This window comes from Macaca nemestrina, chromosome Y (assembly GCF_043159975.1).
Source record: "Macaca nemestrina isolate mMacNem1 chromosome Y, mMacNem.hap1, whole genome shotgun sequence".
Taxonomy (NCBI): Eukaryota; Metazoa; Chordata; class Mammalia; order Primates; family Cercopithecidae; genus Macaca; species Macaca nemestrina.
Genome location: NC_092146.1, coordinates 160903 through 181437, shown reverse-complemented (window position 1 = coordinate 181437; position 20535 = coordinate 160903). Strand labels below are relative to the sequence as shown.

General features: G+C 57.3%; 1 protein-coding gene and 1 long non-coding RNA gene across 4 annotated transcripts in view; both read right to left on the bottom strand.

Moving 5' to 3' along the window:
- Positions 1-320, bottom strand: part of LOC105478250 (phosphatidylinositol specific phospholipase C X domain containing 1) — a 43456-nt gene extending 43136 nt beyond the window's left edge. The window contains exon 1 of the mRNA XM_071089398.1: positions 132-320. The gene's annotated coding sequence lies outside the window, so the exon portion shown is untranslated. The remainder of the gene's footprint in view (positions 1-131) is intronic.
- Positions 321-4078: 3758 nt separating this feature from the next.
- Positions 4079-20166, bottom strand: LOC105478049 (uncharacterized). 3 transcript variants are annotated; one of them, XR_011618504.1, is made up of 5 exons: positions 18885-20166; positions 12613-12707; positions 8798-10166; positions 7900-8119; positions 4079-7193 (listed from the first exon to the last, which is right to left on the bottom strand). It is a non-coding gene; the product is annotated as an uncharacterized lncRNA (long non-coding RNA). The 3 variants fall into 3 exon arrangements; XR_011618505.1 differs by lacking the exon at positions 18885-20166 and adding an exon at positions 13500-14098; XR_011618503.1 differs by lacking the exon at positions 12613-12707 and having other exon boundaries at positions 18885-20165.
- Positions 20167-20535: the final 369 nt, after the last annotated feature.

The following is a 20535-nucleotide window of genomic DNA, read 5'->3' as shown; positions in this document are numbered from 1 at the left end:
AGGAGGAGGAGAAGGAACCTGAATGATGGAAACGCGGGTTCCCGATCCCCAGCCCGCAGCGGGCGCTGTCCCCCGCCCCCACGTCCCCCGCAGGGGAACCGGCATCAGCAGCACGGGGTGGACACACTCACCTTCCAGCCGCGCGAGTCTCAGAGCTCCTGGCCGCTCCCGCCGGTGTCTAAGGGGGACTGTCCCTAAAACACACCCCGGCCGCTGCCATTGGCTGGCACGGACATTCCTGCCGGAGGAGGAGGGACGTCCCGCCCCGCCACGCGTCTGTCCCCACCCGGCTGGGCAGTGAACTCCGCCCCGAACTCACACGGGGACCCAAATGCCCAGGTCAGCGCAGGGGCCGGGGTCCCCCAGGGAACCCAGCAGTCTTCCCGGAGTCCCCCAGGGTCAGGGGAGGGGCCGGGGTCCTCACAGACCAGGAGTGGGGGCAGGGGCCGGGGTCCCCCAGGGAACCCAGCAGTGTCCCCGGAGTCCCCCAGGGTCAGGGGAGGGGCCCCGGTCCTCACAGACCAGGAGTGGGGGCAGGAAGATGCCCCAGGGAATCCAGCAGTGTCCCCGGAGTCCCCCAGGGTCAGGGCAGAGGCCGGGGTCCTCACAGACCAGGAGTGGGGGCAGGGGCCGGGGTCCCCCAGGGAACCCAGCAGTGTCCCCGGAGTCCCCCAGGGTCAGGGCAGGGGCCCCGGTCCTCACAGACCAGGAGTGGGGGCAGGAAGATGCCCCAGGGAACCCAGCAGTGTCCCCGGAGTCCCCCAGGGTCAGGGCAGGGGCCGGGGTCCTCACAGACCAGGAGTGGGGGCAGGGGCCGGGGTCCCCCAGGGAACCCAGCAGTGTCCCTGGAGTCCCCCAGGGTCAGGGGAGGGGCCCCGGTCCTCACAGACCAGGAGTGGGGGCAGGAAGATTCCCCCAGGGAACCCAACAGTGACCCCGGAGTCCCCCAGTCAGGGGTTTGCAGACAGCAAGGACGTCCCCAAGCTGTGTTCAGAGGGGCCCTTGCAGGGGACATGGAGGTTCTGACGGATGGGCCCCACTCGGGGCACTGGCCGCAGCCACGGTGGGTCCCCCGGAGCCCCCAGGTCGAGGTGAACAGGTGCTGTCCTCTGAGCCCCGGGGACAAGGCACGGGACCGGCAGACTGAGGCCTGCAGGCTCTGGGCGCCTTGGCCAGCAAACCCACCGGGGTCGTCCCCTGCAGGTTCCCACCTCTCCCGGCCCCCGTGGGCCTCGTCTGGGTCCTGAGCAGCCTGTGACGCCTCCGTGGGTGGAAGTGGGTTCTCCCAGCGCTGCCCACGCCTGGGATCTCTCCCCCGGGGCTAACCAGGAGCCCGGGTCAGGGGTCTGTCCGGGGCCCGTTCCTGCCTCCGCCCAGCTGCTTCCCGTCCACTCTGTAGGTGCTCCCCACGCACCCCGCTGTCTCCCACCCCAAGCTGGACGCCCGGACAGGGCCTCAGAGAGTGCACGGAATATTCGGGGCGGCTGCTGTCCTGGCACAGGGACATCTGATCGGCCACCGAGCCTCTTTCCATCCTGCCTCAGGCCCCGGGGGCTCCCCACACTCGCCCTCCTGCCTGCTCCTCCTCCCCTCTCCTCCCTCCTCCCCCTGCTCCTCCTCCCCTCTCCTCCCTCCTCCCCCTGCTCCTCCTCCTCTCTCCTCCCTCCTCCCCCTGCTCCTCCTCCCCTCTCCTCCCTCCTCCCCCTGCTCCTCCTCCCCTCTCCTCCCTCCTCCCCCTGCTCCTCCTCCCCTCTCCTCCGTCCTCCCCTGCTCCTCCTCCCCTCTCCTCCCTCCTCCCCCTGCTCCTCCTCCCCTCTCCTCCCTCCTCCCCCTGCTCCTCCTCCCCTCTCCTCCCTCCTCCCCCTGCTCCTCCTCCCCTCTCCTCCCTCCTCCCCCTGCTCCTTCTCCCTCCTCTCCCTCCTCCTTCCTCTCTTCACTGAGACTCCCCGTCTCTGCCCACAGCCCCCTGCGGCTTCCTCTTGGCCCATCTGTTTCCTCCCTTCTGCCTCTTTCCCCCTTCGCCCTCCTCCCTCCTCCCTTCACTGAGGCCCTGCGGGGACACCAGCCACCTGTTCTCCGCCTCCTTCCACAGCCCTGGGAGAGCCACAAAATGACCTGTGCCCTGGTGTGACAGGGAGCAGGAGGGCGGCTTCCACGCCTCCTCACACAGTCACCGGGCCCGGCCCTTCCTCCCTCTGTGTCCTGGGCGGCCAGTTGTGGGCTGGACACCAGGTGGGGACATCATGTGGGTGGAGGGACGTGGAGTCCAAGCCTCGGCGCTGCCTCTTTCCTGCGAGCCGAGGGTTGTGAATGGTGCTTGAGTGAAGTGGGCCCAGAGTGAGCCCCTGTCAATTGCTGGGACTTCCCTGTTGACCGTGCCCTTGTGCCCGGCAAGGGGTGTTTGCAAACCCCTCCCAAAGCCGGGCACGGAAGCCCTTGGTCCAGGTGCTTCCCGGAATGGAAAATTCTCTTCTCCACTAGAAAATCACATGACCCCAGGTTGAGTTTCGAATATTCAGGATGGGGAGCAACCCTCCCACGCTAGGAGAGACACCAGGCAGAGATAAAGGTTTTTGATGATTTACCAGTCCCGGGTCTGCGGCCTGAAGGCGCCCCCAAGGCAGAGATGAAAGGTTGGATGATTTATGGGGTCCTGGTCAGGAATGCAGGAGACAGAGACGGACCCGCGGCCACCACCTTCACTGGGCCCAGAGCATTATCCCATCCTGTTTCCGGCAATTCTCACCGGTGGTTTAGAGCGAGCAGGGATGGTTTCCGGGAGGCTGCAGTGTGACCAACAGAGGGTCCCTGCGGGTCATCGCCGGGAACAGAGGCACAAACCTGGGAGCCCTGGACACAGGTTTCCAACAGCACCGGGCAGCCGGCGGCTCACGGGGCCTCAGGCCGGGCTGTGACGGGCTGAGAGCACAGCTGCGTGAGCCGAGACCAGAGGCCACGTGAACTCATCCGCAGGTGCGATTCCCGAAGCTGCTGTGTTCTGAGCTGTGACTTCTTTAAAACCGTCACCAGGCCGGGCGCGGTGGCTCACGCCTGCAATCCCAGCACTTTGGGACTGAGCCTAGTTCAGGAGTTGGAGACCAGCCTGGGCAACATGATGAAACCCCGTCTGTACTAAAATACAAAAAAAAAAAAAAAAAAAAAAAAAAAACTGGGCGAGGCAGCGTGCACCTGTAGTCCAAGGTACTCGGGAGGCTGAGGCAGGAGAATAGCGGGAACCTGGGAGGCAGAGGTTGCCGTGAGCCGAGATCGCACCATTGCACTCCAGCCTGGGTGACAGAGCGAGACTGTCTGAAAAGAAAAAAAAGAAAAGGAAGTTACAATAACCCAGAGAGAAACTTCAAACGGGACCCTGATGAAAGAATCTGCTGCTTTTATTTTTTTGCTTGTGCAAACAGTAGCCGCTAATGTCAGAGGCGTTCAAACCGGAGCCGCTCCTTCTTGGGCTACTTTCCTGGGCTTCCCAGTCATAGGACCACATAAGAGGTTGACACGGATACAGGTCCCAAAGATCCTGCTGATAAAACAGGTTGCAGGGCCAGGCGCGGGGGCTCACACCTGTCATCCCAGCACTTTGGGAGGCCGAGGCGGGTGGATCACGAGGTCAGGAGTTCGAGACCAGCCTGGCCAACATGGTGAAACCCCGTCTCTACTAAAAATACAAAAATCAGCCGGGCGTAGTGGCGGCGCCTGTAGTCCCAGCTACTCCGGAGGCTGAGGCAGCAGAATCGCTTGAATCCAGGAGGTGGAGGTTGTGGTGAGCCGAGATCGCACCACCGCACTCCAGCCTGGGTGATGGAGTTACAGAGAGAGGCTATCTAAAAAAGAATAAAAATAAAAATAAAAATCCTGCCAAATCGTGATTGCACTAAACGCCACTCCAGTGCACACTTTGAAACGGGTAAGTTGACATTATATAATTTCACATTGCACGATTAAAACTAAATATGCAAACTGAATGCAAAATTCAGGGATTAAATTGCAAATTGAATGATTAAAAATAAGTATTGGGTATGAATAGGTTCCCTTTTCTGAAGAATAGAGGAGGTAAGAAAAGAGATTCTTTTCCTTTTTTTTTTTTTTTTTTTTTACTTTATAAACATCTTTACTGGGGCATTTTTATTTTTATGTATTTATAATGATTATTTGTTGGAGAGACGGGACCTGGCTGTGTTGCCCGGGCTGGTCTCTAAATCTGGGCTCAAGCCATCCCCACACCTCGGCCTCCCCAGGTGCTGGGATGACAGGCGTGAGCCACTTCACCGGCCTGTTTGCGTTTTGAAAACAAGCTTGCATCACCTTTTAGATAACAATTAACTACAGATAACCTCAACGGACCCCAGCAGGAACTGGCGTCTCGGCTGCCCCTTTGAGGCCCTCGGCTGCCCCTGAGTGGGGGCCCTCTAGACAGCCCCCAGGAACAGGTGGGGCCTGCATGGTAACCCCCAGAGACCCCCACCCCTGGCATCCTGCAGGGAGGGGGCTGGCGAGCCGGTCCAGGCAGGTCCCACAGGAAAAGACTGTTCTCCCTGGGCTTGAAACTGCTTTTGCAAAAACAATTTTTTTTGAGACTGAGTCTCGTTCTGTCCCCCAGGCTGGAGGGCGGTGGCACGATCTCAGCTCACTGCAACCTCCGCCTCCCGGGTTCAAGCCATTCTGCTGTCTCAGCCTCCTGGGTGGCTCGGACCACAGGCACCTGCCATCACACTCGGCTAGTTTTGGTATTTTTAGTAGAGACGGGCTTTCACCACATTGGCTAGGCTGGTCTTGAACTCCTGACCTTGTGATCCACCCCCCTCAGCCTCCCAGAAGTGGTGGGATGACAGGCGTGAGCCCCTGCGCCCGGCCCGCCAAAATCATACGTGAGCACATCCGGACAGTGAAGGGGTCTGACCTCACTGAGTCCGTCTTGCTTCGAACCTCCCAGCTGTCCTTCCTCCCTCCAGGGTGTCGGCCACAGTATCTTTGGGAGGAACTTGCTTTATAGTAGTTTAGCTTGGAAACAAAGACGATAATAGTCCCTTTCCCAAAGCAAACCTGCTTCTTGCCCGGGGACGAGACTGTGTTTACAGGACTAACAAATTAGCCGCTGGATTGGAAACGATGGATTCGGACTCAGGCCGCTGGATTGGAAACGATGGATTTGGACTCAGACCGCTGAAGGCTCCAAGACTCTGGCCGTCCTCGAATTGCTCCTGGGGAGACATCCCTCTTGTGAAACCGACGGTCGTGCTGAGATATGTCCCCGCGCTGGACGGGGCAGCTGGTACCACGCAGATGACCAACCGGCTCCTCTGGTCTGTGGCCGCCACCCAGGAACTGACTCAGCTTTGAGTCCCTGTGACCTCATCTCTGACCCAGGCGATCAGCACTGCCCACTTTCTGACCTCCTAACCCACCAAATTGTCCCGGAAAACTCCCCTCCGGTGAGGAATAAGGACACGCTGGCTGCAATAGCAGCTCTGTGGTGGTGAGAAATCCCTCTGTCTACGCAGCCGGCGAGAGGGGAGCCCCTGGGGCGGTGACAGGAGAGACCAAGGAGGATAAAGGAAACCCAGCTCCGGGGGGCACCAGGTCACAGCCGTGGCTCGGGCAGGAACCCCAAGGTCAAAGGACAGCAGGTGCCGGCCTTGGAAGGGAGCGGCTCAGATTCCACAGAAGCCTCCAGCGTCCTCGTCCCAGGCACAGGCCGTGCTCCACGTGCCGGCGGTCGGAAGAACGGAGACGCCTTGCCAAGGCCGGGGCATGTCCATCGCCAGAGGGCACAGGTGCCAAGGGGCCCGGCCGGCCCAGAAGACAGGGCCCTGGAACCCCAGGTCCACATCACGGCCGGATCTTGCCCAGAACCATTTTCCCTGTTGATTCCCAAGACGTTCTGTGCCCCAGAAAACTGCTTGGAAACCCACACACAGTGTCACCCCAAAGCCCATCCCTGGACTTCATGAGCTGCGGCTCGAGACCCTATTGTTCATTTTTTTTTTTTTTTTTTTTTGAGACCTAGTCTCATTCTGTCTCTCGGACTGGAGTGCAGTGTTGTAATCTCAGTTCACTGCGGCTTCCGCCTCCCGGGTTCAAGTGATTCTCCTGCCTCAGCCTCCGGAGTAGCTGGGATGACAGGCACCTGCCGCCACACCCGGCTAATTTTTGTATTTTTAGTAGAGATGGGGTTTCACCAGGTTGCCGAGGCTGGTCTCAAACTCCTGACCTTGTGATCCGCCCACCTCAGCCTCTCAAAGTGCTGGGATGACAGGCGTGAGCCACCGCGCCCAGCCAAAGTATTTTTTAAAGCTTTGTCTTGTGGTAAATCTCACAGCAGACGAAAGCAGCTCGATTCATACAATAACCTGGCGTTGGCCTCATGGTGGCAGCAGCGACCAGCCGGGTCCTCCTGTGGTTCCTGCATCCGAGCTCCCGGACTCCCCACCCTCCTGTCCACCTGCCCGACTCAGGGGATGGAGACAGGTGGATCACCTGGGGTCAGGAGTTCAAGAGCAGCCTGGCCCACGTGGCGAAACCTTGTCTCTACTGAAAATCCAAAAATTAGCCTGGCGATGGCTCACGCCTGTAAGCCCAGCACTTTGGAATGCAGGCTCCAGGGAGCATGGAGGGGAACAGGGTCTGTGGGGTGTAGGCGGGGGACACAGGATCTGTGGGGCATGGGAGGTGTGGCAATGCAAGCTCAGTGGGCCATGGAGGGGAACAGAGACTCGGTGGGGCAAGGGGGTGGGGGGTGAGGGGTGGAAGAGAGAGTCTGTGGGCCGCGGGTAGGACAGGAGTGGAAGAGGCTCCATGGGGCATGGGGGTAAGGGGACCCAGGTCCTGTAGGGTGGGGGAGACACAGGCTCCCTAAGTGTGTGTGGCTTTACGAGGCTCCACAGGGCATGGAGGGACCGAGGCTCCGTGGCGTGTGGGTCTGGTGGTTGAGCTGCCTGGGGAGCTGCCTGGGGAGCTGCCTGGGGTCGAGGGCCCCGAGGGAGGCGTGGAGGGACCGAGGGTCCTAGGCTGCAGGTGTCGCAGAGGCTTTGAGATTGGGGACCCAGAAGGAGGGTCCCAGGCGCTTGGGCGGCCCGAGCTGCAGACACTGACGCTGTGCAGATGCCTCCTGGTCCTCAGAGATGGGCCCAGTCAAGGCCCACGAGGTCAGGAGTTGGAGAGGAGCCTTTGTCCCAGGGCTGCTGTAACAGATACGGCAAACCGAGAGCTTAAAACAGCAGAAGTGTACTCCCTCCCAGTTCCGAATGCCCCGATGGTGTCATTTCTTAAATGTGTTTGGCCTTCGTGTATCTTGGTATTTTCTGTGGGAAATGTCTTGTCAGATGGAGCCACCTTGGTCTCCAGATAGGCTGTGGGGCTGGGGACCTGGGCCACTCACTGGGCACCTGGCAGTAGCTGCTCTGGGCTGACCCCAGCTGACCCCGGGTGTAGGAATTATCATATGTGTAGGGTGAACACACCAGCCACACGCTTCCTCCAAGGGCGCATTTATGGATCCACAAACCTATGCATGGCTTCTGGTTGGTGAGATACAGTAGCTTCCTTCATGCAAGGTTTCACTTTTATTTTTATTATTATTATTTTTTGAGACAGGGTCAGCCAAAATTCCATCCCCAGAGCCCCTAGGAGACCCTGGCTAAAGGGAGCCTCGAATGCTCTGGCTGGCCCTGGCTTCTGGGGAGAAGTGGTGGAGGTCTGCAGGGAGAACCCTGGGACCCTCGTGTCCCCAGACCAGGCATGGCCAGCAGGAAGCTCAGGGCAGGGGCACTCAGGGGAGCAGGTGCTGCTCAGAGACCTGGCGGCCCCCACTCTGCTCACAGGACACCTGCCTGCAACATCCCCCGCCCCAGCACAGAACTCCAGCCTTTTCCACAGCTGAACTCTGACCTGCCGCAGAGCCGTGCTGCCGAGAGTCCGGGAAGAGGCAGCCCTCCCAGGGGACCAAACGAGGTTCCTCAGCGGTGGGCACCACGCGGGACGTTCCAGGACTTCCGCGGCGGTTACGGGGACACCAGCCGGGTGCATCATCCAAGCAGAGCTGCAGAAGCAACCAGGAGCTCCCCAGGAGATGAACAGATGAACAAATTCAGAACATCCGTGCAGGGGCCTTTGAAAACAGTATACTAAAAAATAGATAGGGCTTAAGGACAGTATCTCCAATTAAACTTTTAATAAACTCCCGTAGGCGCCAAGAAGGCGGGCAGATAAAAAAGAGCATAAAAACAAAAACTGAGTAAAAGGTTACATGTGAGAAAAGAAAGTTTGTTTTGCACTGCATTCTTTCTACTGACGTGGAGTTTATAAAATATAAATAAAGTGAGGCGGAGGCTCTGAGGACGGCCGCCATGTTCTCTGTGTGTCTTTATCTTTTGTGTGTTCTTTCATTCTCCACCACCCCCGGCACAGACCCCAACACACCCGGTGCACGCATGAGGACACACACGGCATGGGAAACACACATGGGAGGGTGAACACGGGAGGACGCACACTCGCACACACTCGCACACTCGGGAGGGCGCACACGGGAGGAGGCACACAGGAGGACGCACTCCTGGGAGGGTGAACATGGGGGGGACGCACACTTGGCAGGCACACATGGGAGGATCCACACGGGAGGACGCACACGGGAGGGTGCACACGGGAGGAGGCACTCCCAGGAGGGTGAACACAGGAGGATGCACACAGGAGGGCACGCGGGAGGACGCACACGGGAGGATGCACACAGGAGGACACACGGGAGGACACACGGGAGGGCGAACACAGGAGGGCGCATGCGGGAGGGTACCTGGGCCAGCAGTGGAGTCATGGACCAAGTAAACGCAGTTGTCCACACCAGAGAAGAGGCTTCAACCAGTCAGGTGTGAAACTCGGAGGCCTGCCACAGCACAGAAGAGCCTCGTAGACACCACGGCAGCGAGAGACGCCAAACACCAACAGCCACCTGTGCTGCGATTGTGTTGCCACGAGACGTCCAGAACGGACGAGTCGCTACACACAGGGCACAGGACACTGCTTGCCAGGGGCTGGAGACGGGGCGTGGCAGAGGCCCATAAAAGCAGGGGATCCTGGCCAGGCGCGGGGGCTCACACGTGTCATCCCAGCACTTTGGGAGGCCGAGGAGGGCGGATCACTTGAGGTCAGGAGTTCCAGACCAGCCTGGCCGACATGGCAAAACCTCATTTCTACTTAAAAAAAAAAAAACAAAATTATGGAGGCGTGGTGGTGCACACCTGTCGTCCCAGCTACTCGGGAGACTGAGGCAGGAGAATTGCTTGAACCCAGGAGGGGGAGGCTGCAGTGAGCTGAGATCACACTGCTGCACTCCAGCCTAGGCGATCAAAAAAAAGAAAGAAAGAAAGAAAAAAGCAAAAAGCAGAGGATCCTGTGGAGGCGACGAGAACATCCTGGAACGAGATACAGGCACGGGTTACACCACACTGTGCTGCACAGAAAGGCACTCAGTTGGGCACTTTGCAGAGCTGCAGAGCCGGGCCCTGAGGCTCCCAGTCCGTGCACGTCCCCTCTGCAGGCCCCGGTCAACATGGAGTCGCCCGGGCCCCGTTCAACATGGAGTCACTCAGGCCTCGTTCAAGATGGAGTCACTCAGGCCCCGTTCAAGATGGAGTCCCCGGGCCCCGTTCATCATGGAGTCGCCCGGGCCCCGTTCATCATGGAGTCGCCCGGGCCCGTTCAAGATGGAGTCGCCCAGGCCCCGTTCAACATGGAGTCGCCCGGGCCCCGTTCATCATGGAGTCACTCAGGCCTCGTTCAAGATGGAGTCGCCCGGGCCCCGTTCACCATGGAGTCGCCCGGGCCCCGTTCATCATGGAGTCGCTGAGGCCCCTTTCAAGATGGAGTCGCCCGGGCCCTGTTCATCATGGAGTCGCCCGGGCCCCGTTCATCATGGAGTCACTCAGGCCCTGTTCATCATGGAGTCACTCAGGCCCCGTTCAAGATGGAGTCGCTCAGGCCCCGTTCATCATAGAGTCGCTCAGGCCCTGTTCATCATGGAGTCACTCAGGCCTTGTTCATCATGGAGTCACTCAGGCCCGTTCAAGATGGAGTCGCTCTTGTTCCAACGCCTCTGACAGGTTTTCACGGTGTAAGTCGTGGCTTCTTAATGAGCAACATGAATGGTGACATTGGAGTCTCCACTGTTGACAAAAAAACCAAACTGTAAAATATTTGAATAGGTTTTCTCCGAGCCAAATGTACAAGTGACCCTGGCCCGTGACAAATGTAGAAGTAACCTCGGGAGCCTCAGGAGGGTCTGAGAACACGTGCCTGGGTTGGCTGGGTTCCAGCCTGATTTTATACGTTCTGGGGAGACAGAAGTTATAAGCAGAGGCATAAACCAGTGTAGGGAAGGTGCATATTGGTTCTGCCCCGAGACGACGTCTCTCAAAGTGGAGACTTCTAAGTCATCGGTGGATTTTAAAGACACCCTAATTGGCAATTGGCTGAAAGAGTTAAGCTTTGCCTGAAAACTTGACGTCAGCATGAAGAAATGCTTGAGTTTAGATGAGGAGTTTTAGAAAGCAAACTTCCCCCACAACAGACGGCTTCGAGGGCCATTTTGAAGTACGTGAAAGAAATACGTTTCGGGGTGAAAGACTTTGACGTATTTTAACGCCTGCTCTCTGTCATGCGATGCTATACTGTAGCCGGACGAGCCACAGACAAAACTCCTCAGACACCGGATTAAAGAAGGAAGAGCTTTTTTATTCCGCCGGGAGCGTCGGCAGACTCGCGTCTTAAGAGCCGAGCTCCCTGAAGAAGAAATACGTGGCCGTTTTAAAGGCTTACAACTTTAAGGGATCCATGTAAAAGGGTCATGATAAATCAAGCAAGAATTGAAAATGTGACGGGGGGTACATGCATCAGCTAACAGAACAGGAAGTTTTCCAGTGCTTTCTCATACAATGTCGGGAATTTACAGATAACACTAGTAGTTTTGGTCAGGGGTTAATATTATTATTATTATTTTAACCGCCAGGGCCAGATGGTGGTGCCAAGGTCGTCTAACTATTTATCTTCTGTTTCTTTTCTTTTTTTTTTTTTTCTTATACGGAGTCTCGCTCTGTCGCCCAAACTGGAGTGCAGTGGCCGGATCTCAGCTCACTGCAAGCTCTGCCTCCCGGGTTTACGCCATTCTCCTGCCTCAGCCTCTCGAGTAGCTGGGACTACAGGCGCCCGCCACCTCGCCCGGCTAGTTTTTTGTATTTTTAGTAGAGACAGGGTTTCACCATGTTAGCCAGGATGGTCTCGATCTCCTGACCTCGTGATCCACCCGTCTCGGCCTCCCAAAGCGCTGGGATTACAGGCTTGAGCCACTGCGCCCGGCCTATCTTCTGTTTCTTTCCAACTTTTTGCTTTCTCCCCCTTCTCCTGTCTTATAAAGTAGGGAAAAGGGGAGACAGGGAAAAGCTGGGAAGGACAACAGGAGAAGTGGTGGTCTCATTCTATAATACTAGAGTCCGGTTGGAATTTGATATCTTATTGCTACAGCGAGTCCGTTGTGCCCACGTTACGATCTCTGTTTTCACACGAATGCTGGTCAGTTGTGCCTGAGTTCCAAAGGGAGGATGGTATCACGAGGCCTGTCTGACTCCCTCTTCCTGTCACAGCCTGAGCTACCTTTTCAGGTTCCTTTGGGATCCCCTTGGCCAGAAAGGGGGTCCATTCAGTCAGCTGAGGGGCTTAGAATTCTATGTTTGGTTTACACCAGTATCAGGAGGTTGTCTGAGAGACACCAGCCCCTCCCACCCCCGCAGGCACAGGCTGGAAAGCATCAGACCTGGGGCAGGCCGGCGCTCAGGTGCAGGGCGCTCAGGCCACGGCCACAGGGATGGTCCAGACGTGGCTCTCCAGCCGTCCTTGGACCACACACTGATTGAGGATTTTGGGGGTCCCGATGCAGACTCTAAATGTTGCCAGTCTGGTCTCTAAGGGTGTGTGTATTTTCTGGGGCCGCTCCAGCAAACAGGGCTTAAAAGATATTTATCCTCACGGTGCTGGGGGCAGAAGTCAGAGGGCCGTGCTCCCTCTCGAGGCTCTAGGGAAGGCTCCTTCCCGCCTCTCCCAGCTCCTTGGGGGCTCCAGGCGTCCCTGGGCGTGTGGCTGCCTCCCTCCAGTCCCTGCCTCTGTCTCCACGTGGCCTGCTCTCTGTGCGTTTTCTGTCTTTCCCCTTCTCCGGTAAGGACACCACGCATTGGATTTATAGCCTACCCTACTCCTGGATGACCTCATCTCAGCTTGATTACATCTGCAAGTATCCTGTTTCCAAACAACGTCCTATATCTTTTGGGGATATCTTTAGGGCTTGTTTGCAAACGAGGCATGTGGCAGAATCTGGCCTGAGACTTGCTTTTAGGGCTCTCTAACTCTCCCCGTTGCACCATCTTCACGTGATTTTCCAGAGCACCCATGGGCGGCGTGTTGGCCCGCACAGAGCCCTGCTTGCTGTGAACGTCAGGACTTCCTGCGGGATCTCTTTAGGTCTGATCGGAAGCCGTTTGACTTGCGCCCTGACTGTGCTGGAGAATTCAGAGCCGGCTGGCTCCTTGCTTGTGGCCTGGGAGATTTGTGAACACGCTGTACCTTCAAGATGCCGCCTGGATCTTCCTGCTCCCTCCCTCGGGAGCCTCGCAGGGACGCCGTCTCGTTGTAATGTTTCAGTACAGCACCCACGAGAACTGCCGGGGAAGGGAAGACATCACAGGCCATAAACCACAGAAACTAGAGCTGAAGTGGCCCCACGTGGCCCTCAGTCAAGCGGTATCCAAATTCTTCACCCTGAGGCACTTTACCTTATTTATTATTATTATTATTATTATTATTATTATTATTATTATTATTTGACATGGCATTTCACTCTTGTTGCCCAGGCTGGAGTGCAGTGGTGCGATCTCAGCTCACTGCAAGCACCTCCTCCCGGGTTCAAGCTATTGTCCTGCCTCATCCTCCCCAGTTGCTGGGATTATAGGCTCCCATCACCACGCCCAGCTAATTTTTTGTATTTTTAGAGACAGGGTTTCTCCATGTGGGTCAGGTTGGCCTCGAACTCCCAACGTCAGGAGATCCGCCCACCTTGGCCTCCCACAGTGCTGGGATGACAGGCGTGAGCCACTGCGGCCGACCCCATCTTATTCTTTTTCTCTCACCAGGGACCCCGAATTTGGAACCATAATCACGTTTCTTGACATCATGTTAAATTAAGCTTCCCACATTTATTAATAAAAAAAATCATTAGCCTGGCCTTTTTATTTTAATTTTACTTCATTTAATCTTGTTTTTGAGGCAGGGTCTCACTCCGTCACCCAGGCTGGAGTGCGGTGGTGCCATCGGGGCTCACCACAGCCTCTACCTCCTAGGCTCAAGCAATCCTCTTGCCTCAGCCTCCTGAGTATCTGGGGATTATAGGTGCACACCATCACACTCAGCTAATTAAATAAATTTTTTTTTTTTTAGCAGAGATGGGGTCTCACCATGTTGTCCAGGCTGGTCTCAAACTTCTGAGCTCGAGTAATCCTGCTTTGGCCTCCCAAAGTGCTGGGATTACAGAGATAAGCTACCACACTCAGCTTTTATTTTGTTTAATGGAGGTAAAAACCAGATAATATAAAGTTAACCCTTCCGACTACTTTTGTTTTTTTTTTTTTTTTTAGACAGAGTCTTGCTCTGTTGCCCAGGCTGGAGTGCAGTGGTGCGATCTCAGCTCACTGCAACCTCCGCATCCCGGGTTCAAGCGATTCCCCTGCCTCAGCCTCCCGAGTAGCTGGGATTACAGGCGTAGGCCACCACGCCTGGCTAATTTTCTTGTATTTTAGTAGAGACGGGGTTTCACCATGTTGGCCAAGACGGTCTGGATATCCTGACCTTGTGATCCACCTGCCTCGGCCTCCCAAAGTGCTGGGATCACAGGCGTGAGCCACCGCACCCGGCCCCTTTAAACTATTTTCAAGGATACATTTCAGCAGTGTTAATCAAATACGCATTGTTGTATAACACATATTTACAACTTCTTCATCTTACGAAACAGAAACTCCGTCCTCATCGAACAAGGGCGCCCCATTCCCCCTCCCCCAGCCCCTGGCACTCACCATTCTACTGTCTGTGTCTATGGATTTGAGTCCTCCAGAGACCTCGTAGGAGTGGGGTCACACAGCGCTTTTGTGTCTGGCTTATCTCGTTACCCGCAGGTGAGTCCGTGTGGTAGCCTGTCTCACCATTCCTTCCTTTTTAGGGCTGATTCCTATTTCATTATATGTGAAGGGGTGGCCTGCCCCTCCACACCTGTGGGCGTTTCTCGTCAGGTGGGATGGGATTGAGAAAAGAAAGAGACACAGAGACAACGTATAGAGAAAGAAAAGTGGGCCCAGGGGACGGGCGCTCAGCATACGGAGGACGCACTGGTCTCTGAGTTCCCTCAGTATTTATTTATTTATTTATTTATTTATTTATTTATTTATTTATTTTGAGACGGAGTCTCACGCTGTTGCCCAGGCTGGAGTGCAGTGGCGCGACCTCGGCTCACTGCAAGCTCCGCCTCCCGGGTTCCCGCCATTCTCCTGCCTCAGCCTCCTGAGTAGCTGGGACTACAGGCACCCGCCACTGCGCCCGGCTAATTTTTTTGTATTTTTAGTAGAGATGGGGTTTCACTGTGGTCTCGATCTCCTGACCTTGTGATCCGCCCGCCTCGGCCTCCCAAAGTGCTGGGATTACAGGCTTGAGCCACCGCGCCCGGCCTCCCTCAGTATTTATTGATCATTATCTCTTTACCATCTCGGAGAGGGGAGAGGGGGATGTGGCAGGACAATAGGGTAACAGTGGGGAGAGGGTCAGCAGGAAAACATGGGAACAGAGATCTCTGTGTCATCAATAAGTTTAAGGAAAGGTGCTGTGCTTTGATGTGCAAATACAAACATCCCACAAACATTTTCATGCATTAAAGAGCAGCATTGCCACTAGCACGCACAGCTCACCTCCAGCCCTAAGGCGGTTTTCTCCTATCGCAGTAAATAGAACATACAATCGGGTTTTACACCAAGACGGTCCATTGCCCAGGGACCAGCAGGAGACCGAGGCCTTCCTGTGTCTCCACTGGCAAAGAGGCCTTCCTCTTTTACACTGTTGTTTCCCGTGCAGAAATGTTTAACCTCAATGTTGGACCATCTGTCTGTTTTTGCTTTTGTTGCCTGTGCTTGTCTGGGCTTTTGAGAGGCCCGAGGTAAACGGCAGGCGTTCCTGTACCCAGTTCATAACACTGAGCCCAAAACAAAGGAAGCGACACAGTCATGAGCTAGTGTCTCGCCCTGGCAAGAATATGTATGACTTTTGCTGAGAATTTTCATTAATGTTTATTTTGACACAACTTCAGAGTTACATGAAGGCAACGATACGGTACAAAGAATTCCTTCCCATCGGGCATTCATATTCCCCAAAGGCTGGCAGTCCACACTGGCTTCACTCTGGATCAGAGCCAAGTGGAGAGACCACTGTGTCTGTGGGCTGGTTTCCTGGGGCTCTGTAACCAGTGCCCAGAAGCCGGGTGGGTACGTCAACAGGAATTTATCATCTCCCAGCCTCGGAAGTAGATGTTGAAGCCCTAACCTCAGTGCCTCAGAATGTGAGTGTACTTGGCCTCATAGTGTTAGCACGAGGCTGTCAGAGTGTGCCCTAAAGCAACCTGCTGTTCTCATGAGAGGGAAGAGATGCCAGGGATACTTGGGCACAGTGAAAAGACCCTATAAGCACAGGCCAGATGGCGTCCGCAAGCCGAGGAGAGGGGCTTCGGGAGGAACCAGCCCGACTGAGGACACCTTGTTCTCAGACCTCAGCCTCCAGGACTGTGGGAAGGTAGTTTTCAGTGAAGCCCAGCCCTGAACACTCACACAGACGGGTACATTTACTGTCCCTGTTCTTTTTTTTTTGAGACGGAGTCTTACTCTGTCGCCCAGGCTGGAGTGCAGTGGCCGGATCTCAGCTCACTGCAAGCTCCGTCTCCCGGTTTACGCCATTCTCCTGCCTCAGCCTCCCGAGTAGCTGGGACTACAGGCGCCCACCACCTCGCCCGGCTAGTTTTTTGTATTTTTTAGTAGAGACGGAGTTTCACCGGGTTAGCCAGGATGGTCTCGATCTCCTGACCTCATGATCCGCCCGTCTCGGCCTCCCAAAGTGCTGGGATTACAGGCTTGAGCCACCGCGCCCGGCGGTCCCTGTTCTTCTGCCAAGGAAACTGAGGCACAGAGAAGTTTAGGGAACTTGACCCATATGAGAGAACCAGTCATGGTCAAGCTTGGGTTGGAACAAACCACCCTTTTTGCAGCACTCACGCTCTTAGGCACTACACGTCTCCTTGGATACGCTGGAAAAACAGAATACTGCAGCACACCGCGAACACACAACGTCACAGTAACAAAGACGACACTGAGTCTTCAGCAACATGGGAATGCGTCAGAAGAGTACGGGGGTCTCTCATGGATGGCATGAATAGAAGACCCCTAGAAAGGAAGACAGAGCTCAGCCCACCACCCTCAGGGGAAGGTGTTGGTTCTGCTCTACCTCCCAGTAGTTTCCCACCTCCGACAGGGGAAGGCCTCAGTGCCTAGGAGACCTCAGTACCTGGAAAGTCTCAGTACCGAGGCGACCTCAGTATCGACGAGGTCTCAGTGCCTAAGAGATCTCCTTGCCTAGGAGACCTCAGTATCTAGGAGGTCACAACACCGAGGCGACCTCAGCACCGAGGAGGTCTCAGTACCTAGAAGGTCTCAGGACCTAGGAGACCTCAGTACCGAGGAGGTCACAACACCGACGAGGTCTCAGTACCTAGGAGACCTCAGTACCGAAGAGGTCACAATACCGAGGCGACCTCAGCACCGAGGAGGTCTCAGTACCTAGAAGGTCTCAGGACCTAGGAGACCTCAGTACCGAGGAGGTCACAACATGGAGGAGGTCTCAGTACCTAGGAGACCTCAGTACCGAAGAGGTCACAACACCGAGGCGACCTCAGCACCGAGGAGGTCTCAGTACCTAGAAGGTCTCAGGACCTAGGAGACCTCAGTACCGAGGAGGTCACAACACCGACGAGGTCTCAGTACCTAGGAGACCTCAGTACCGAAGAGGTCACAACACCGAGGCGACCTCAGCACCGAGGAGGTCTCAGTACCGAGGAGGTCTCAGTACCTAGAAGGTCTCAGGACCTAGGAGACCTCAGTACCGAGGAGGTCACAACACGGAGGAGGTCTCAGTACCTAGGAGACCTCAGTACCGAAGAGGTCACAACACCGAGGCGACCTCAGCACCGAGGAGGTCTCAGTACCTAGAAGGTCTCAGGACCTAGGAGACCTCAGTACCGAGGAGGTCACAACACCGACGAGGTCTCAGTACCTAGGAGATCTCAGTGCCTAGGAGGTCTCAGCACTGAGGAGACCTCAGTATCAACGAGGTCTCAGTACCTAAGAGATCTCCGTGCCTAGGAGACCTCAGTACCTAGGTCTCAGCACCGAGGCGACCTCAGCACCGAGGAGGTCTCAGTACCTAGGAGATCTCAGTGCCTATGAGACCTCAGTACCTAGGAGGTCTCAGTACCTAGGAGATCTCAGTGCCTACGAGACCTCAGTACCTAGGAGGTCTCAGCACCGAGGCGACCTCAGTATCAACGAGGTCTCAGTACCTCGGAGGTCTCAGCACCAAGGCGACCTCAGCACCGAGGAGGTCTCAGTACCTAGAAGGTCTCGGGACCTAGGAGGTCTCAGCACTGAGGCAACCTCAGCACCGAGGAGGTCTTAGTACCTAGGAGATCTCAGTGCCTAGGAGGTCTGAGCACCGAGGCGACCTCAGTACCGACGAGGTCTTAGTACCTAGGAGATCGCAGTGCCTAGGAGGTCTCAGTACCTAGGAGGGCTCAGGACCTAGGAGGTCCCAGCACCAAGGCGACCTCAGTACCGAGGAGGTTTCAGTACCTAGGAGACCTCAGTGCCTACGAGACCTCAGTACCTAGGAGGTCTCAGCACTGAGGAGACCTCAGCACCGAGGAAGTCTCAGTACCTAGGAGATCTCAGTACCTAGCAGGTCAAACTGAGAGACGAAACGTGGAAGGGAGGTTGTCATGGGCTGGGGGAGGCGGAGTGGAGAGCTGTTCATGGAAAGATGCGAACGTTCTGCAGACCGACGGTGGTGCCGGGCGCACCACGCCAATGTGCTCAGAGTCCCACCGACCTGCGCCCTGAAGAAGGCCAGCATGGCCAACTCCGTGTTCTGTACACTGCGCCACAGGAGGGAACAGAGCCGTCGGGAGAGAGGGAGGGAGAGGAGCGAGCGCGCCAGCCCCGCCCCGCCGCGCAGCCCCGTCCAGGCCCCGCAGCTCGCGCAGGGTCGGGTGTCCCCGAGCCGGCTCCCCCCGGGGCTGGGCCGCTGCGGGAACGGGGTTGGGCCAAGGCAGCCGCGGGTGGCAGCAGCAGGGGCTGGGCCGGGCTCCGTGGGCCCCTCCGCCGCCCTCTCGGTCCGCACGAGGGCCCCACTCGGGCTCGGCCGGGCTCCGGGGACGCGGCCTGGGGTCCGGGGGCCGCGAGCCTCCGCCGCTCCTCAGCCTGGCGGGCCCGGGCGCTGGCTGGAGCCGCAGGTGCGCGTCAGGGGCCGGGCTGGGCGCCGAGGCCCGCAGAGGGGCGCAGAACACGGGCTTGGGCCCCGCGCAGAGGCCGCCAGGGGGCCGCGGTGCGCCTCCCACCCGGTCACCTCGGTGCCAGCCCTGCGGCCTCAGGGTAGGCGGACCCACGGCCCTCCACGCCCTCCCTCGCTCGCGTCCTGCCCGGCTGGGAACTCCGCGGGGTCCCGCCGAGTCGGGGACGGGCCGCCGCAGCGCAGCAGCTCACCTCTGCGGTCTTCCCTCACTCAGCTCTTCGCCTTCAACCGCTTCGGCTCTTTTCGTCACCCCTCTTTACTCCTCGTTCCTCTTCGTCACTTTCCGTCATCTCCGATTAGGCTCGGCCTGCTTCAGCTCGCCAGTTCGCCTTCCTCTTTGTCGCCCTCGGATCATTTCCGTGACTCTTCGTCAGTATCCGTCAGTCCCGGTCCCTGTCCGTCCATTCTCGCCACTTTCCGTCGCTCTCCGCCGCCCTTCAGCTCCGCTCGGCTCTTCTCCGTCAGGCATCGTCTACCTTCGTCGCTTTCCGTCGCTCCCCGTCGCTCCCCGTTCATTCTCCGTCACTCTGCGTCACTCTCCGTCAGGCATCGTCTACCTTCGTCACTCCCCGTCACTCTCCGTCGCTTTCCGTCGCTCCCCGTTCATTCTCCGTCACTCTGCGTCACTCTCCGTCAGGCATCGTCTACCTTCGTCACTCCCCGTCACTCTCCGTCGCTCCCCTTCGCTCCCCGTCGCTCCCCGTTCATTCTCCGTCACTCTGCGTCACTCTTCATCAGGCATCGTCTACCTCCGTCACTCTCCGTCGCTCTCCGTCGCTCCCCGTCACTCTGCGTCACTCTCCGTCAGGCATCGTCTACCTTCGTCACTCCCCGTCACTCTCCGTCGCTTTCCGTCGCTCCCCGTTCATTCTCCGTCACTCTGCGTCACTCTCCGTCAGGCATCGTCTACCTTCGTCACTCCCCGTCACTCTCCGTCGCTCCCCTTCGCTCCCCGTCGCTCCCCGTTCATTCTCCGTCACTCTGCGTCACTCTTCATCAGGCATCGTCTACCTCCGTCACTCTCCGTCGCTCTCCGTCGCTCCCCGTCACTCTCCGTCACTCTCCGTCAGGCATCGTCTACCTTCGTCGCTCCCCGTCGCTCCCCGTCCATTCTGCGTCACTCTCCGTCAGGCATCGTCTACTTTAGTCACTCTCCGTCGTTCCCCGTCTCTCCCCGTCACTCTCCGTCACTCTCCGTCAGGCATCGTCTACCTTCGTCACTCCCCGTCACTCTCCGTCGCTCCCCTTCGCTCCCCGTTCATTCTCCGTCACTCTCCGTCAGGCATCGTCTACCTCCGTCACTCTCCGTCGCTCTCCGTCGCTCCCCGTCACTCTCCGTCACTCTCCGTCAGGCATCGTCTACCTTCGTCACTCCCCGTCACTCTCCCTCGCTCCCCGTTCATTCTCCGTCACTCTGCGTCACTCTTCATCAGGCATCGTCTGCCTCCGTCACTCTCCGTCGCTCTCCGTCGCTCCCCGTCACTCTGCGTCACTCCCCGTCACTCTCCGTCGCTCCCCTTCGCTCCCCGTCGCTCCCCGTTCATTCTCCGTCACTCTGCGTCACTCTTCATCAGGCATCGTCTACCTCCGTCACTCTCCGTCGCTCTCCGTCGCTCCCCGTCACTCTCCGTCAGGCATCGTCTACCTTCGTCACTCCCCGTCACTCTCCCTCGCTCCCCGTTCATTCTCCGTCACTCTGCGTCACTCTTCATCAGGCATCGTCTACCTCCGTCACTCTCCGTCACTCTCCCTCGCTCCCCGTTCATTCTCCGTCACTCTCCGTCACTCTCTGTCAGGCATCGTCTACCTTCGTCACTCCCCGTCACTCTCCCTCGCTCCCCT